Here is a 17,845-nt window from a genome sequence, read left to right as displayed (position 1 = left end):
CCGTAGTGGTTAGCTCTCTTGCCTTGCAGTGCTGGATCCCCAGTTCAAATCCCAGTCAGGGCACTATCTGCAAGGAGTTTGTATGTTCTTTTCGTGTCTGATTGGGTTTCCTCCAGGCACTGTAGTGTCCTCTCACATTCCAAAAACATACAGATAATTAATTGGTTTCTCCCTAAATTGGCCCGAGACTACGATACTCACACTACACAATACATACATAGACATATGACTATGGCAGGGATTAGATCTGAGGGACAGTTAAGTTACAGGACAGTATATTCTGTACCAATCGAGCAAGCCGGCCTGACATCTTGCAGCATGTCCGACCAATTTCGGCTACAAAATTGTTGCATCGTGAATCAGCCATGCACTTGGCAGCACCGATTCTCATCCCATTCCGATTATAATAATCAAACCAGATGGTCGATGGTCCGCCAAGTCACCTGATGTATGGCCACCTTTAGTGTACAGCCAACATCAGGAAATGTTCCTTGCTTTCTTGTAGCCTAGTCAGCCAAATGCCAAAAAAGTTATACCGAGTCAGCCAACTGACTTCAACCGAACCTCCGGCACACCACCGTCTATGCAGCAGCCTCACATGAGAACGGCCACCATGTCTCCCAAAGGTGATATAAAAGCTGCTACATACCGACAGGGACTCTATGGCAACCAACTCCGGCTGCAGTGTTTACTACTTGATATAACTAATGTTTTTGGCATTTGGCTAACTAGACCATAGCCAAGACCATTCCTCAGCTGCTTGGCCTTCACTGTTTCCTGCAATATAATCCTGGTGTCCAGTGCACCACTCATGTTCCCTGGGTAAGTGAACCAGACATGACGCACCCTCATGTATTTTACCATATATATCAATGGGAACATTAGAGAAAACCACTACCCTGCTCTCCCCACTGAGCATTCAGTCTGGCTTTGCTCAGGAATCATTATAGCTGAGTCTGTCTTCTCTGATGTCTTTTCAAGCCCAAGCCTGCCCCCTTCTGGCTCTGCTCAGGAATCATTATAGCTGAGTCATTATAGCAAAGCCAGACTGAAAGCTCAGTGGGGCATTTTATCAGTGCTGATAACAAGCAGGCTGAGCAGTTAAGAATGAAACAGGGAGCAGGGTAGGGGTTTTCTCTAATGTTCCCACTGATATATATGGTAAAATACATGAGGGTGCTTTGGCTCTGTCAACCTTAGAAAATACATATGATCAAGTGAGAACACACCACCTGTTGACCGACATTGGAACTACAGTCTTACTCTTCCTGTCCACCAAGGTGCCTATCCAGAACAGATGTTAAGCCTGTATAGACTTTACCTTACCTAGATGAAATGATGATCATTATATAATTTTGACCGATAGTTTTCAGGCCAATCCTGTGACAGCCCATGCAAACTCGGCTTGGCTAACCTGCATGTACTGCCCTATGGAGAGAGTAGGTGGAGTAGAAGCAGCAAACACCCCACTGTGAACAGGTAAAAAATTCAGTAGTGACCAATTGCTTGCTCCTCATTTTGCAGAAAGCAGTAGATACTGTACACTGTGTTTAATAGAATTCTTTTACAACAACTGCAAGTTCTTGTGGATTTTTAGAACAGCTAAATAATGTTGGCTACAATCTTTCTGTTTGCAAAATTTGAAGGGGGGGGGGAGGGGGGTCGTAATTGGGGGATGGGCGACAAAAGATCTCTTGCCTAGGGAACCAAAATGGCCAGAAACAGCCCTGCATTAAAGCTGGGATGGGACAGGAGTTGTTTGTCCGCAATCGGCTTTGGTAAGTCCGCCAGTGTGGGGTCAAATGCACATGCTCGGCTTGGCCACAAGCACGCCCCCATCGTGCTCCTGTCACTGGGGGCATTCTGTGCTTGCTCAGGCACAGAAAGCTCCCGGTTACGGGAGCGCAATGGGGAAGCATGCGCGGCCAAACTGCGCATGCTCCGACTGGTCCGGACTGGACTACTCATCAGGGCCAATTGCGGACTGACAAGGGATCGATCAGGCTGGAGGGGGCTGGAGGAAGCCCCAGGTATGTATAAAGTTTTTCTTCTGCCCCATCTCAGGTACACTTTAAAAGCTGTATTTGCTTATTTCTGTGACTGAAGTTACACTTTAAATAGTTTTCTTCCTCACTGAGCAAATATGACAAAGATAATTCGTTATCCGCGCAGCTGCAGATTTAAACGTGGTTGCCAGCTGATCTACAGTTATTTCCGCTCAGATCTCCTTTTCTGCTGGACAATAGTTTCGGACCACTCCCTTCATCTTATGAATCAGCGAGGGATAGTGATCAACCAACACAAACACTTGGACAGGAACTCACAGTAATGGGTTTTCTGGACTGCTTGAGAAAGTCACAGCCCACCAATTTTTGGATGAGATGTAAAATTAATCCAATAGAGCAGAGCATCTGGCTTGTGTCATGAACTATTACAAAAAAAAAACTGTAGCAGAGTTGAAGGAAAGTACGTATTATACTTCAATAAGAATTGTTCCTGCCCCGAGAGTTCATCTCCACCAATTACTGAGTTTAGCGGAGAGGACAGAGGGCTACTGTGAATAAAATCCAGTTTGTATTGTAACTGGATCTCCCTGACAAACACGAGGTCGAGGAGAGATGTTTGGATATCCCAGTAAAGACGTATTGTTCCAAGAATGAGGAGGCTGTAATCAGTGTTTACATGAAACATTATTGGTTGCTGAGAAGCATAGATTGAAAACTCATGCAGACAAAGGTCTGTTGACTGTGATTATTTCAGGTGACGGTCTCATGTCTTTACAGACGACCCCGCCCTTTGAAGCTATGCCTTCTGCAATGGGCCATGCTGGATTTTTGCTCCACAATATGAGTTGAACAATGCTGGGGAAGGGGGGGGGGGGGGGAGAGAGAGCATTACAGCAGAAGGCATGATAATGGAAGACAAACTGGCTTCAATTCACTAAGCATTACCACATTCGGTAAAGCAGAAACTAAGGTTGTCCTTTAACCCCCTTGACATTATGGTTCTTTCCGGATTTTAGGATCTAAAAGTGGTGCAATTTTTTGGCATAAAACTGGGGGAAAAATCCTGCTGCTAGGGAGATCTGCAACAGCCCCAGCACTTACCTCCCTGGGACCCAGCGCTGCAGTTTTCCCTCCATCCTCCAGGTGGCGCTGTAACCCTGCAGTGAGATTGCCATCTGTCGTTATGATGACAAACGGCAATCTCACCAGAGGGAAGCAGAGCGTGCGAGAACAGGAAGGAGAATGGCTGGCAGCGTCTGGATCCCAGGGCAGGTAAGTGAAAATGCCCACTGCGCTCATTGCTCTGCCTAAACCTCCTGGTGGCAACCACAAGTCACGCTCGGGGTTACCGCACCTGGCTTGCTTTTTCTACCCCAAGCTGGACTCGCGATTACCGCTAACGAGGTTAATGTTAATTTGGTGCATCTGTTTTGAACGCAAGATGTGTATCCTGGACATAAATAATTAGACTTTGCACATCCATTCACACCTATGCTGGTAGTCATTCAGATGCAGCCTGCTTTGGGAAGCTTTGCCCCCTGTCCCTCCTTTCTAAAAAAATGTAAGTTTACCTTATGGCTAGCTGCTTCCATTTGATATTTATGTTTGCATTCCATTTCTATTAGAGGTTTGGGCTTTAGTGCATAATTGTAGCATCTGTTTTGAATACAAGTTGTGTATGTTGTCTCTAGGGGGCTCTGCATGCCTCTGTTGGTAGTCATTCCGATGCGGCCTGGTCTTAGGATGCGCTGCCTATTTCTCCCCGTTGCCTATAAAGAATGGTAAAGCAGAAACAACTGATTTTGCTAAACATTTTGTGAAATGCCAATTGCTGTTACCACATGGAAGACTGAAATTACCGACTTGTGAGGTAAATACCTCAATACATGTAAATTCACAATTTAGAACATTTGGTAGAACAGGTGACATGTTCGGTATGTTACCTGCAGCTTGGTGATGTCGGTAACCGGCAATTAGCCATTTGGAAAGTTATAAAAGGGAGAACACAGAGCAGAGAAAAGGTGAAAATTAAATAAACTATTCAGGAAAATATGAAAGTTAATAATAAAAACATATTTCTCTAGTTTCACAATAATATAGTAATTAAAATGGTTAATGAGATAATGATCTCAGATCTGCATATGACCTTCTTTTGTCCTTCTCTAGAATTACCTCCTCACATTCACGTATACAAGATTTCACACATGCTTCACCCCTCCTCTGGAATGCCCTTCCACAACACATCCATCACTCTCCAACCTTTGATTGCGCCTTCAAAACTCACTTTTCCTGACAAGCATACGCTCTACCTTAGGCCATTCCCCCTTTGACCTAAGGCAAGTTGCACTCCTACTAGATATCGTAAAAAACCACTGCCTCTAGGTATGATTGTATATTTCCCCACCTCTTGTTTTCCCCCTATTACTTTAGATTGTAAGCTCTCAAGAGCAGGGTTCTCTCACCCTTTTTGTGTCTTGGAATATGTTATACATTTTATTCATCATATTACTTTTGTCACTGTAATCACTGATACTGTATTTTGTACCAATTCTGTATTTTGTATATTGGTGTAAACCATTGGTGAGCAGGAAAAAAGTGCGCCAGCTGAGGGTGGATGAAAAGGGCGTCACCATAAACGCTAATGCAAAATAGCAGAAAAAAGGGCGCCAGATAATTAACCGTTAACAACATTAGAACATTACAGTTTTTGAAGTATGTTATCGTTTTAGAAACTTGCAACATTATCGTTTTTGTCATATTATTTCGTTTGTATGCTCAGATTTTACGTTATCAAGGATATTAACGTTACTATGTTTCTGCAGAGGGAGTGGTTAGGGTTAGGCACCACCTGGGCGGCGGTTAGTTTTAAGCAACACCAGGGGGTTGGTTAGGGTAAGGCACCACCAGGGGTGTAGCTAGGGTTAGGCACCACCAGGGGGGCGGGGGGTTAGGAACCACCGGGAGGGGGGGGGTGGTTGGGGTTAAGCGCCACCAGGGGAGTGGTTAGGTTTAGGCACCACCAGGGTAGTGGTTAGGTTTAGGCACCCCCAGGGGAGTGGTTAGGTTTAAGCACCACCAGGGGAGTGGTTAGGGTTAGGCACCACCAGGGGGGGTTCTGTGTGAGAGTACGGTTGGGTTAAGCTGTATTGTTCAATTACATAACTTTTTTATCGTTAATGTATTTTCGCTATTATCTCCTATCTGTTTTTAAAGCTGTATTTGTCGTTAACTAAGTTTGACAAGGATATTTATCGTTATTAAGATTTCGTTATCCACCGGCGCCATTTTGTTATCCAGTCGGGCCCTTTTTTCATGCACGCATACTATTGTCTGTATTCTTATGTACCCCATATTTGTTTCTTACTTTATACAGCGCCACGGAATATGCTGGTGCTTTATAATTCAATAATAATAATATTAAAGAGCTGATATACCGTAAATTGTATGTTCATTTTATGCATCTTGGACTTGCAGTTTACTTGTCAGTATAATAAAAAAAAATGGTGTCTGTATCACATTTTTCATTCATTTTTCCTGCATTGCAACAATCCATCAAATACCGCTTGAAATACTGCATGATTGCATGATTCCTTAAAATATAAAATGAAATACTGTACTGAATAAACTGGTGAAAATCTTAATGCATTGTATTTGTCATGCAGTTTTTGGTAAATTGCCAAACTATTACGTGTGAAAATTTTTGTGATTTCAGGAGAAAAAAAATTGGAGTCTTGTTATTGGCCTAAAAATTCCAAGTCTCAGTAATGGGGTTTTCTGTGAAGTTCCGATTTCTGCACTCCAAATTCCGAATGCCAATTTCAGCCACAGAAAGCTGATTTCCAACTGCAAAGTAAGAATTTTGAATTCTGCAGAATTCGGAAGCTTATCCCTAGTCAGGGCCATGGTCAGTTAGTCAGGGCCCCCGACAGTTTCCGGTCTTTGAACCTCGTTGCATCGTGGGAAGTAACAGCTGATTCCAGCTGCTAAGGGTTTTTTTCATGTCTGCCAGTGGTAAAGATGAGGACCTGCAGCTTCACGGTGGATCAAACATGAACAAATAACACTGCGAGTCGCAATCATTACTTTATCTAACTTCTACCTAACTTCTATTCTAATACTTCTTACTTTGCAATGTATTGATTTATTTTTTCCTCTACTGCTATCTTTTTTGTTTCCTCTTAAAGGGAAACTGAATCAAGTAAAATTGTTTCAAATAAACACATGATGTACCTGGAAATACTGGAAAGTGTAGTGGTTAAGGGCTCTGCCTCTGACACAGGAGACCTGGGTTCAAATCTTGGCTATGCCTGTTCAGTAAGCCAGCACCTATTCAGTAGTAGACCTTGGGCAAGACTCCCTAACACTGCTACTGCCTATAGAGCGCGCCCTAGTGGCTGCCTCGCAAGCGCTTTGAGTCTGACAGGAGAAAAGCGCTATACAAAAAAAGGTATTATTAAATGAATATTACACAATTACCTCGCCATCAGTTCCTCTCAGAAGCTCACCATTTTCTTCTAACAAAGATTCCTTCCAGTTCCTACTAGATCTTGTCAGATTTTTCTCTCAGGAAGCTGAAAGCCTTAGGTCCCTTTTCCATTATATCAGTTGCTGTCAGTTATAGCTGAAAGTACAAGGTTATAGCTGAAAGCACTGATGTGCAAGGTAATAGCCATGTTTTCCTATGGCTCAAGCAAAACTACTGGTTAAAGTGGGATTAAACTCTGACATAACATTCAATACAAATGTGTTTCCTACATTTTATTACCCATACAGTTATCATATTTGCTTTTGTACACAAATAATATTGTCTATTTACAAATTCCCAAAGTACAGTTTATCTGCTCTGAAAGATGCCATTGCATTGTATTCTATAGCTGCTATATTTATATATTAAAAACTATCTAGTGATCACTTCTCAGCTTTTTCTGCTTCTCAGCTTAGTACAGCTCAGTTTGGCAGTTTGCTAATGTTTACTAAATGTATCTGACAAATAAATGTAAACAAAAGATAATGTTTTCACCTTGATGAGGCCAGAAGCTGCCTACTGAAGCAATGAGCTTTCCACTGAAGAATAACGTGCTGTGTTTAACTGTTTGAATGCTGTTCTTTTTTTGTAGTAGTAAATTTCATGCTATAAATAGGAAATACTGAGTTTCATACTATGGGGTGCTAAACCAGAGGCTGTTTTGGGGTTGCCACCATTGATCACAGTGGACAACAAGGACGATGGAGAGGAGAAAGGGATTGATGAGCAGACTACGTGCGAGGTAAGGATGACATTTGTATGTTTATTTTGACTTTTATTTTTCAGTTCAGGTGTGCTTTAAGGCTGCATACTTGTACGTTAGGACCACAGCTGGCTGGCTGGCTAATGAACAAACCTGTACATGAATATTGTTAACAGATAACTCAGCACAGCCTCATCCTCTTCAAAAGATTCCGCTTATTAGTTATAAAGTGTTCTATTGACTGGCCTGGAATGCAGACGTCAGCAGGGCTCCTGGCACCTGTATTGTGAGAGCTTTCACTGAACGCCACCATTTTTTTCCACTGTCTCGTCAGCACAATGTGTGCATTGAAAAGGAACTGGACATCCCCTGGCCGTCCCCAGCACATAATACCTGCAGAATACGAGTGCTTGTCAGAGAGCCGCAGCACTTTCTCTTACATGGCTGCTTTGATGTGTGCTGCTTACTCATTCGCTTCATTGTATGGAGCCTCTTCCCCTCCCCGAGTCGCGTTCTTCTGATTGTTCATCTCACGTCTGGAATCTACACCGCTCACTAGCTTCTATCTTGTATAGTGCTTTGTGTATTATAATGATAATCACATATATCCACCAACAAAAGACACAGGGGAGTGATCACTTACCTAAATCCAGACATTGCATGTTATGTCTTACAAATAACCCGAAAAGGATTGTTTCTAGAGGAACTCCAGTGAAAATAATGTAATAAAAAAGTGCATCATTTTTACAATAATTATGTATAAATGATTTAGTCAGTGTTGGCCCTTGTAAAAGCTTTTCCTCTCCCTGATTTACATACTGACCTTTATCACATGGAGACATTTTTACTGCTGGCAGGTGATGTCAGTGGGAGGAGATGCTGCTTGTTTTTTTTGGCAGTTGGAAACAGCTGTAAACAGCTATTTCCCACAATGCAGCGAGGTTCACAGACAGGAAACTCCCAGGACCATGGTCCTCACAGTTTCCTGTGGGAGGGGTTTCACCACAATATCAGCCATACAGAGCCCCCTGATGATCCGTTTGTGAAAAGGAATAGATTTCTTATGTAAAAGGGGGTATTAGCTACTGATTGGGATGAAGTTCAATTCTTGGCTACAGTTTCTCTTTAAACTAGGTACAAAGGTATGTTCTGTCTGCTGGTACATACCTCTGTGCACTGTCCGTTGCCCTCCATGCTCCCCGTTACCTCAGGCAGAAAAGTTTGACTTTCAGAGAGGCTTCCCACTTTGTCCTCCAGTCCTCCACCTCTTCCCAGGACCCTCCTGCACAACGTGACAGTGCACCATTTCCCATTATCCCACTCAGGCATGACGGCTAGTTGAGACTTCCGTTAGCCTGAGTTCCGGATAACGGAGACTTTTCCGTAGGGTTACCCCTACAGGTAGAATGACTTATCTCCTAAGTTTTCCTGTTTGTAAGCATTCAGGATGGTCGGACGTAGAACAATGACTCAAGAAGAACAATTAAGAACAATATTGCGCTGACCTATAGCAACGAATGATTATAAAATACAATCACTAGTGGTGCGCTTCTATATAATAAAATTATATGAAAAAAGAACAATAACACAGCGCACTAGGATATGAGTCCAAATAAACAAAGCTTATTGAAGTAGTTATGCTTCAAAATGTGATCTCAACTGATGGATCCTCTTGGTGGAAGATTCCAATTCTGCTTTATAGTGATACCACCACCTCACCCAGTAAGATGGGAACACACCCTTTCCCTTGACCCTCTACCAGATGGGGTCAACAGCGCTTTAGGGTCATCAAGGCTGCCCCTTGATTATCAGTATTCCAGCTCATAGCCTTGATCACCTCAAATTAAGGACAATTAAGCTAACATAGTATAAAACTGTAATGTAAAATTTGATTATATTAAAAATGCGCACTTACGTGTCACAGCAGAACATTAGTGCCCAGAGTTTTTACGGGTTCTACTCCATCCGAGTGACGGCCACTGGTTGGCTAGGAACAGTGCTGTAGCTCAATCGCCTAGACCTCTGCCCAACCGTCACGTACAAGTCACTGCTCAACGCTCGACTAGTTTCGTTGCCTCCGTGACTCTTCAGGAGAATCTTCTGCCGCAAGGATCCATCAGTTGAGATCACATTTTGAAGCATATCTACTTCAATAAGCTGTGTATATTTGGACTCATAGACTCCTAGTCAGTTGTGTATTGATATGGAGCCCCAAAATCTATCAAGGACAGCAGCATTGTCCAAGAGGTGTATTTAACCACTTGACAACCTCTGCCACGCTTCTACGCCTCTTTAAAATGTACCTGGGTCACAGGGGCGTAGATAAGCGACTCCTGTTTATTTCTCTGCCGTGCGTACGCGTTGGGCACCCGCTGGTCTGTGATTGGCCGGTGTGAACATGTGTTCACATCAGCCGATCAAAGTGCTTGCAACTTTGATCGAGCACTACCAACCAATGGCAGCGCTCATTCATTCAGAATGTTTATAAACATTGTATCAGTCACTATGCTGTTACAGTTGAGATCACTCATGAGAGGATCTCAGATAACTGGACAGCATTAGTGAGTTATCAGCATTAGTGAGGGGATTTTTTTTTAATAAATTATACCCACCATTAGGGCATAGGGCCTATTTCCACTACACGCAGATTGGATGCAGAATGGATGCAGAAAAACTGACTCCAATGAATGCCTATGGGAAAATCTGCATCAGAAAAATTGCGTGTAGTGGAAACAGGCCCATAGACATTCATTGGAGTCAGTTTTTCTGCATCCATTCTGCATCCAATCTGCGTGTAGTGGAAATAGGCCCTTTAGCCTATTAACCCTTGCCTCCCTGAAATGTGAAAAATGCTGTGGTTTTTAGGTGAAAACCCCTGTGGTTGAGAAGTGGTTAAGTAAGGAAACAGTTTGTTATGGATTACTACTATTCAATGCACTTATAGAGGTGTTCATTAGCTAGAGATTATGGGGCCCCATAGCAAAACTTTTAAGGGCCCCCAGATGTAGGCACTCTTTAGCTATGCCACCTGCCCCTACCCTATGGATAGGAGTTAATTGGGCAATTTACATTCTCGTGTAATCTAGTAAAGTCCATGGACGCTGGGACAAAGTCAGAGGCTAAATGAACACAAGTTAATAGTGAATACATCAATTACACTTGGGTCCTCTCTGCTCCAGGGCTGCTATGGCTTCTATGGCTATTGCTAAGCCCCTGGTTTATTACCAGCATAGAACCAATGAAAAGCAAATAAGATGGATGAAGGAGGGCCCCTAGTTGGCCCCTCTGGTCCAGGGCCCCAGTGCGGTCACAACCTCTGCATCCCCTATTGCTACGTCACTGCACCTAGTGCAATGAGTCACGATTTCAGAAATTCCCGGCCAGTTGCTATAAGGACTATGGCACCTGCACACAGAGAATGTTTCACGCAGATTCCTTCCAAGACCAACAATGAAGAGTAATGAAGCTCAGTTACCTCACAGAAGCCAAAGGGCTTGTCAGCCGTTTATTGGCTGAGCAGTCTCTCATTCTGTGTGAGCATTACAGAGGTGATGACAGGCATGTGGAGATGTTAATCTTTCATACACTTCCTACAGCCAGATGTCAGCTCTGAATCTCATAGAAAGAGGATTAGAGGACCAAAGAGCCATTGGGAAACTGGTTCTTCCTCTCGCAGTTCTAGGTCAGCATCCACAGCACGGATTTAAAACTTGAAAAATTTCTATTGGATTGGGCTTTGATAGGAATAAAATCCATGTTTATCTTTGAAAAAAAAAAAGGTGACCCCCAAAAGCTATCATCTGCAAAAGATCTCTAAGCTAAGTATTTAGGCACTGCTGGCGCCACACCCCTAAAGAACTTCCAACTGGATGAAGCCCCACCCCCGCAGGTGTTCTATCAACTGCTTCTGCTACTTGTGCAGCAGCTGGAAGTTTGGTGTCCTAAGGAGCAGCCACATCGCCACCCCTGACAAGCAGACATCACAAGGTCCAGCTTAGTTGCAGGCAGACTCCACTGTGTCCGTCTGTGCCACCTTCCTCCCCCCATGCATCCCTCAGCCTTCCCTTTGTGCCTCCTTCTGCCCCCCTTTGGGCCTCCTTCTGTCCCCCTTTGGGCCTCCTTCTGTCCTCTCTTGTGCCTCCTGTCACACTTTTTGCCTCCTTCTGTCCCCTTTTGTGCCTCCTTCTGCTCTTTCTGACCCCTCTTGTGCAACCCTCTGCCCCCCCCCCCATGCCTACATCTGTTCCCCTTTGTGACTCCTTCTGTCTGTCTTTGTGCCTCCGGCTGTCCCCTTTGTGCCTCCTTTAGTCCTCCTGCTGTGCCTCCTTCTGTCCCCCTTTGTGAATCTTTCTGTCCCCCTTTATGCCTTTCTCTGTCACCCCTGTGCCTCCATCTGTTCCCCTTTGTGACTCCTTCTGTCCCCCTTTGTGCTTCCATCTGTCCCCCTGTGCCTCTGTCTGTCCTTCTTTGGCCTGGTGCACACCAGAGGAGTTTTTCTGAGCGTTTTGAGTTTTTAAATCTGCTGCTAATGTTATCTTATGTGTCTGTGCACACTGGAGCAATGAGGTTTTGTAAAAAAAAACCATAGCATTACATTGGGAAGAGCTTTTAGAGGTTTCAAAAGCTCTTCCCAATGTAATGCTATGGGTTGTTTTACAAAACCTCATTGCTCCAGTGTGCACAGACACATAGGATAACATTAGCAGCAGATTTAAAAACTCAAAACGCTCAGAAAAACTCCTCTGGTGTGCACCAGGCCTTTGTGCCTCCTTCTGTCTCCCAGGGCCTCCCTCCCTCTGTCCCCCTTTGTGAATCTATCTGTACCCCTGTGCCTCCCCTTGTCCCCCTGTACCTCCTTATGTCCCCTTGTGCCACTATCTGTCCCCGCCCCTCTCTTGCGCTCCTCCAGCTCAGTGTGTAAATGCAGAGTATAGCGCAGAAGTTGAGCTCTCATCTCCCAGCTAGAGTCCAGAGCTGTGCCTGTGCGACCATCCTGTCTGTCTTCTTATATGGCACATGGTTTATACTCTTTATTGTGTGCACATTTGGGTTTTTTTGAGGGGGGGGGGGTTGACACAGGACTGTTTGCCTGGGGTGAGGAATAGGCTAGGAATGGCCCTGTTTTACAATGTATCAAAGTGTCATATCTCCAGTATTGTCCCATTGAAAGGTATAACGTATATAATAATTCACAAAAATGTGAGAGGTGCACTGAATTTTGTGAGATACTGAAGTTGCATTAAGAGCCTTTATATACAGTATATATATATCCTACTAATATTATAAATGGGAAAGTTCGGATGTTTGGATGTTTGTTACTCGATCACGCAAAAATGGCTGATTGGATTTGAATAAAATTTGGCACACACATAGTACATTACCTGGAAAGTATAGGAAACTTTTTATTCCCATAACCAAAAAGTGGGTGGAGACAAATACAAATTTCACTGGGAAAATGTAAACTGCAGCCATTCTTACACTGTTAATGGCAGGGTTCTCAAACTTTGCACAGTTGGTCACTGGGTGACTGGGATTAATATTCAGAAAAGTGGGTGGAGCTTACAAAAGCCAATCAAAATTCACCTATTGATTTTCAAGTGGAAATATTTAATTGCTGCCATTCTTGCACTGTTATGCTGGGAATGCACGGGTCGAATACACCCCAGCCGCATCCCCGCTCGTCCGCGCGTATCGATTGCCGCTCGCCCCCGCTGGCGCTTCCTAATCAGCTGCTCGATTCCCTGGCATTGTCCTCCAGCAGGGATCGAGCGGGCGGCAGTCGAGCGGCTTGATCGGGCCAGCTGAATATTATCAGCTGGCCGGATCAGCTGGTCGATACACGGTACAGAAACGTACCATGTATCCCCAGCATTAATGGTATTAGCCTCAAACCTGGTACAGTTGGCCTTTTGGTGACTGCGGTTCAAATTCAGAAAAGGAGGTGGAGCCACAGCCAAATAGATTTATTTCATTTCAATGCAAATAATTGATGCCAAAGACCACAAAGCTCACAAACTAGGTCATTGAGTAATTAAGTAATTGTGTGTTAGGATTAGAAAAAGTGCCAACACTAGCCGAATACATACCCGGGCAACGCCGGGCGACCGGCTAGTAAATATAGATATACGGTATACACACACATATGCTCATCTTTGTGCAGCGAGATTACTCTGTAAATTGTGCTGACGTTAATAAATCTTTCTCAGTACGAAAAAAAATCGATATAATTATTATTTATTAATGAGTCATCCATTAAAACCATTGCCTGCAGTTTATAATTCTCAGTATTTAACTGCTCCAATGATACTAGAAGGGATTAATAATACATGGAATAATATCATGCCTGGTCGTGTAGGCCTCATCCATCAATAGATATCTCTGTTATTATTTACACTAAGGACTCGGCTTGCTAAGGAGCCATCAAGGTGGAAATCTTTGAAGAACAAGAGATATCCTAAAGAACTGACCTAGATTTGTTAACAATGAGAATCGATATAAAAAATAAGCCAGATACATACTTACCTAAGGAGGGGAAGGCTCTGGGTCCTATAAAGCCTTCCCTCCCCTCTCCCCGTCTGCATGCCAGTGCTGGCTCCCTGGTAGAAGTAATGATCTCTCTCTCCGCCGCTTCTAAAGTCTTTGGGAGCCCGAGTGCTCCTGAAGACGGGCCGCTCACTCGCACACTCTCGTGCGCAGTATGAAGCTGCCTGTCTTCTGGAGGACTAGGCTCCCAAAGACTTCCGAAGTCCCCCACGGTGGGAGATTCACACTAGGGAGCCAGCACTTAATGGAGGGGACCGGGAGAGGAGCGGAAAAGCTCTATAGGACCCAGAGCCTTCCCCCTCCTTAGGTAAGTATCTGGCTGATTTTTTTTTTTTTTTATTCCCATTAAAGCAAACCTGAAGAAAAACAAAACTAGTGATTAAGAAAGGACCAGTGTGGTTTTTGAATACTAAAATTACATATTATGCTCATGAATTTTAGTTATATGCATTACAAGGGGAGTGGAGGGGGCGTGGTTAAAGATGTGGCAGGGGCATGTCTTAAAGTGTCCCTCTTTCTTATCTCAAAAGGTTGGGAGGTATATACATAGGTCTGCGACTAAAAAGCTATTTGATTATTTTCTTCACATTTCCATGTATTTTGGTACTTAACAAATAAAGCATTGAAAAAACCTCCTAGATGTCACGATTTGCCACAAAATGCAAAACGGTCTTCAAATTTATCACATTTTTAACATTTTTGGATCCTCAAAAAGACGGGTGGATTGCATTTATAGAAGTCGTACAGAAATTTTTAGGCTATAACAAAGATCCTCACTACAAAAAGAAAGCATTTCAAGCTTTAGGTTGCCTGATGAGTTTGAAAGTGCATTTCTTCCAGTCTCACGTTGACTACTTTCATAGCTCCTAAATGTCCCTCTTTTAGAGGAGATACCTGGGAAAATGGAGCATTACAATGATGGCAGACTGCTGTTGGATGCCTCAGAGAGACATTCCAGATTATACTCACAAGCGCAAATGCACCAAGAGAAGCCTCACAGGGAACAAGGGTCCAGTTTAGTGTGTAGGTCAGTGGTCCTCAAACTAAGGCCCGCGGGCCGAATGCGGCCCCCTGAGGCTTTTTCACTGGCCATCCAAACACAAAATGTGTAACTTATAGATGTAGCCCACTGTACCTTTAAATATCGGTGTCCCACATATAGAATAGCAGTGCTGGCACCACCCATCCACATACTATAGAAGCCAGCAAGCAGTTATTTGCTGGCTACCAATCCAATTCTGCATCAGGTGACACTGCTGTCCAATTGGACGGCAGGTTGTCACCTGTATATGCTTCACTGTCTGGTGCACAAAGACGTTCTTCGAGCGACGCACGACTAATTGGCTGCTGCTGGGAGTTCTCCTCCAGGCATGTTATGTATGTTCCGGCCCCCCTGCAGTCTGAAGTATGTTGACCCGGCCCTTGACCGAAAAAGTTTGGGAACCTCTGGTGTAGGTGAACTCATTTCAGTTCAAATAAGGATTTTCATGAAAAAATTGTAATACAACTTTAATTTTATAAGTCTATTTCCATTTATTTTGAGGTATTGCCTTAGTTAACATAGTTCCATAAATTGTCAGGAAACGTGATGTCCTATGACAAAATGGAGGTCATTTTCGGATTCAGTGCACCAAAAAAACATAAAGATGATGTGGAATGACCAAAACAGCTCGGAAAATGTTTTATTTTGCAGACTTGTATAATCTGATCACTAAAAATTATACCATTGATGCACACCTGTATGATCCATCCATGTTCCACACCAAATGTGAATTTAAAGAGAAACCATAACCAAGGATTGAACTTCATCCCAATCGGTACCTGATACCCCCTTTCCCATGAGAAATATCTCCCACAGTGTGATGTCAGGACCATGGTGCTGACATTACACTGTGGGAGCCTTGTTGCATTGTGGTAAATAACAGCTGTTTCCAACTGCCAAAAAAGCAAGCAGCAGCTACTTCCACTGAATTCACCTGCCAGCAGTAAAAATGTCACCATATGATAAATGTCAGAATGTAAAGCAGGGAGAGGAAAGATTTTACAATGGGCAAACACTGAGTAAGTCATACATAATTATGGTAAAAATTAAGCACTTTTGTTCATTACATTACTTTCACTGGAGTTCCTCTGAGATTGTCACCATAAAAATCAAAGCTCAATAGCAACTGGTCTGAGTGTATTAAGTGATAAAAATGCTAATCCTGCATTCAAAACTTTTAAAACTTTTTTTGTGCTGTTATGGTTTGGAGTTATCACATATCTTCGGAACACTGGCCCTTTAATTGCCATTGCCAAATGGCTGCATGCTGTTTTTTTTTTATCTAAAATATAGTCCTCCTCTTCCCTTTATTTCCCCCTCCTTCTAATGACATAAGACAGTGCACTTCCTAGTATAGACCTCAGTGGGAGTGTCTGAAGACTCTGGGAGGAGGGTAACGAATACACAATTAGCAAGAGGAGAAAAAAAGAGTGAGAGAGGAAATGATGTCAGGAATCGCAGAATAGGATTCTCTGCTTTTCCTTTATAAAATTAATTATAACGTGGACAGTGCAATACATCTGTTATGTAAGTAGAACTAGTATTTATCTACTTATATATGTGTGTTTTTTTATTTCTAGGTTAGCATCAGTGTCACTTGTTCTTTAAAACACAAATCCTTAACTAGTCTATGGGATGGTGCACACACCAGAGCGGTTCTGGAGCATTTTTAAAAACGCTAGCAGTTTGAAAACTGCTTGGCTAATGTATTTCAATGGGCTGGTGCACACCACAGCAGTTCGTTTTTTTCCACAAACGCAAACTCGGGGGCTGCAGCATTTTTGAGATTTCTGAGGCGTTTCTGCCTTAATGTTAAAGTAAAGGAAAGTGGAAAACCGCTCTGAAAAACGCTAGATCAGAGCGGTTTTCCAGGCGTTTTTGTTACATTAGCTGTTCAGTAACAGCTTTACCGTGACAATATATGAAATCTGCTGCACAAAAACGCTAAAAAAAACCACTAGGCATGTTTAGAAAACCTCTCTAAGGGCCCATTCACACTAGAGCGCTTTTCAGGTGATTTCAGCATCGCTGGAAATCGTTAGCGTTTTGAAAAGCGCTTGGTCAATGTTAAGTATATGTAGCTGTTCTCATTTAAGCATTTTGCGTTTTTCAGCGATTAGCTGAAACGCAAATGCGTAACCTGCACCATTTCTGAGTGATTTTGAGCGATTAGCGCTTCAATATTAAAGATAGAAGCGCTTCAAATTCGCCCCAGAAGCGCTGGGCTGTTCACAATAATCAGCGTTTTTCCTGCGCTTTTACTCAGTAAATATTGCAGATTACCTATAAAACACTGCAGTTTACCCTTAAAACACCTCTGTTTCCTGTGTAGTGGCCATTTCCTGTACGGGAGAGCGACACATGTGTAGTAAAATCGCTAAACGCAAAACGCTGGAAAACGCAGAAAAACCCTATCCCATACAGTTAAAAAACGCTCAAAATACTATTGAGGAAAACGCCAGAAAAACGCTCAGCATTTGCGTTTAGCGATTTGTAGTGTGAACAAAGCTTCAACATGCCTAGCATCACTCTGAAATCTCCTTCAAAAGCGTTTTGCGGATCTGCTAGCAGTTTTTGGTGTGCACTAGGCCTATGGCTAATAAGAGCCGTGTTGCTTTTGTGGGATCTGCAGCAGTTGAGGCGGTCTTTGGTTTTATGGAAGTGATCAGTGCTCAGCCTCAGACAGATGATGCAATGAATGAAGGCTTGTGAGGACTGATAGACCTTTCTATTTATAAATCACGGTTCATGAATCATATCATTAAACAGGACACACCTGTAATTTGAGCATGACTGGGCACATTGCTGTGCAGGAGCTACATAACTGCTACTGATAAAAAGAAATGCAGATTTTTCACTGACAGAATTACTATTATTTAGAACAAATTGTCAGTTCAGTTCACACATAAATCTAGAGAAAAAAAATAAAAGACATTGTGAAATGAAGAATTTTTAATGAGGCAAAAATAATAGTTCAGTGGAAGGACATATAGTACATCGTAATAAATTATTCAGGATAATCATTT

General features: G+C 43.0%; 1 long non-coding RNA gene across 1 annotated transcript in view; it reads right to left on the bottom strand.

Moving 5' to 3' along the window:
* Positions 1-3,727: 3,727 nt before the first annotated feature.
* Positions 3,728-17,845, bottom strand: part of LOC137519607 (uncharacterized) — a 63,974-nt gene continuing 49,856 nt past the window's right edge. The window contains exons 2-3 of the long non-coding RNA XR_011021030.1: positions 6,483-6,627; positions 3,728-3,775 (exon numbers count right to left, since the gene is read on the bottom strand). This is a non-coding gene — a long non-coding RNA (uncharacterized lncRNA). The remainder of the gene's footprint in view (positions 3,776-6,482; positions 6,628-17,845) is intronic.

Source organism: Hyperolius riggenbachi, chromosome 5 (assembly GCF_040937935.1).
Source record: "Hyperolius riggenbachi isolate aHypRig1 chromosome 5, aHypRig1.pri, whole genome shotgun sequence".
NCBI lineage: Eukaryota > Metazoa > Chordata > Amphibia > Anura > Hyperoliidae > Hyperolius > Hyperolius riggenbachi.
The sequence above is the reverse complement of the archived record's forward strand: the minus strand, read 5'-3'. Positions and strand labels throughout refer to the sequence as shown.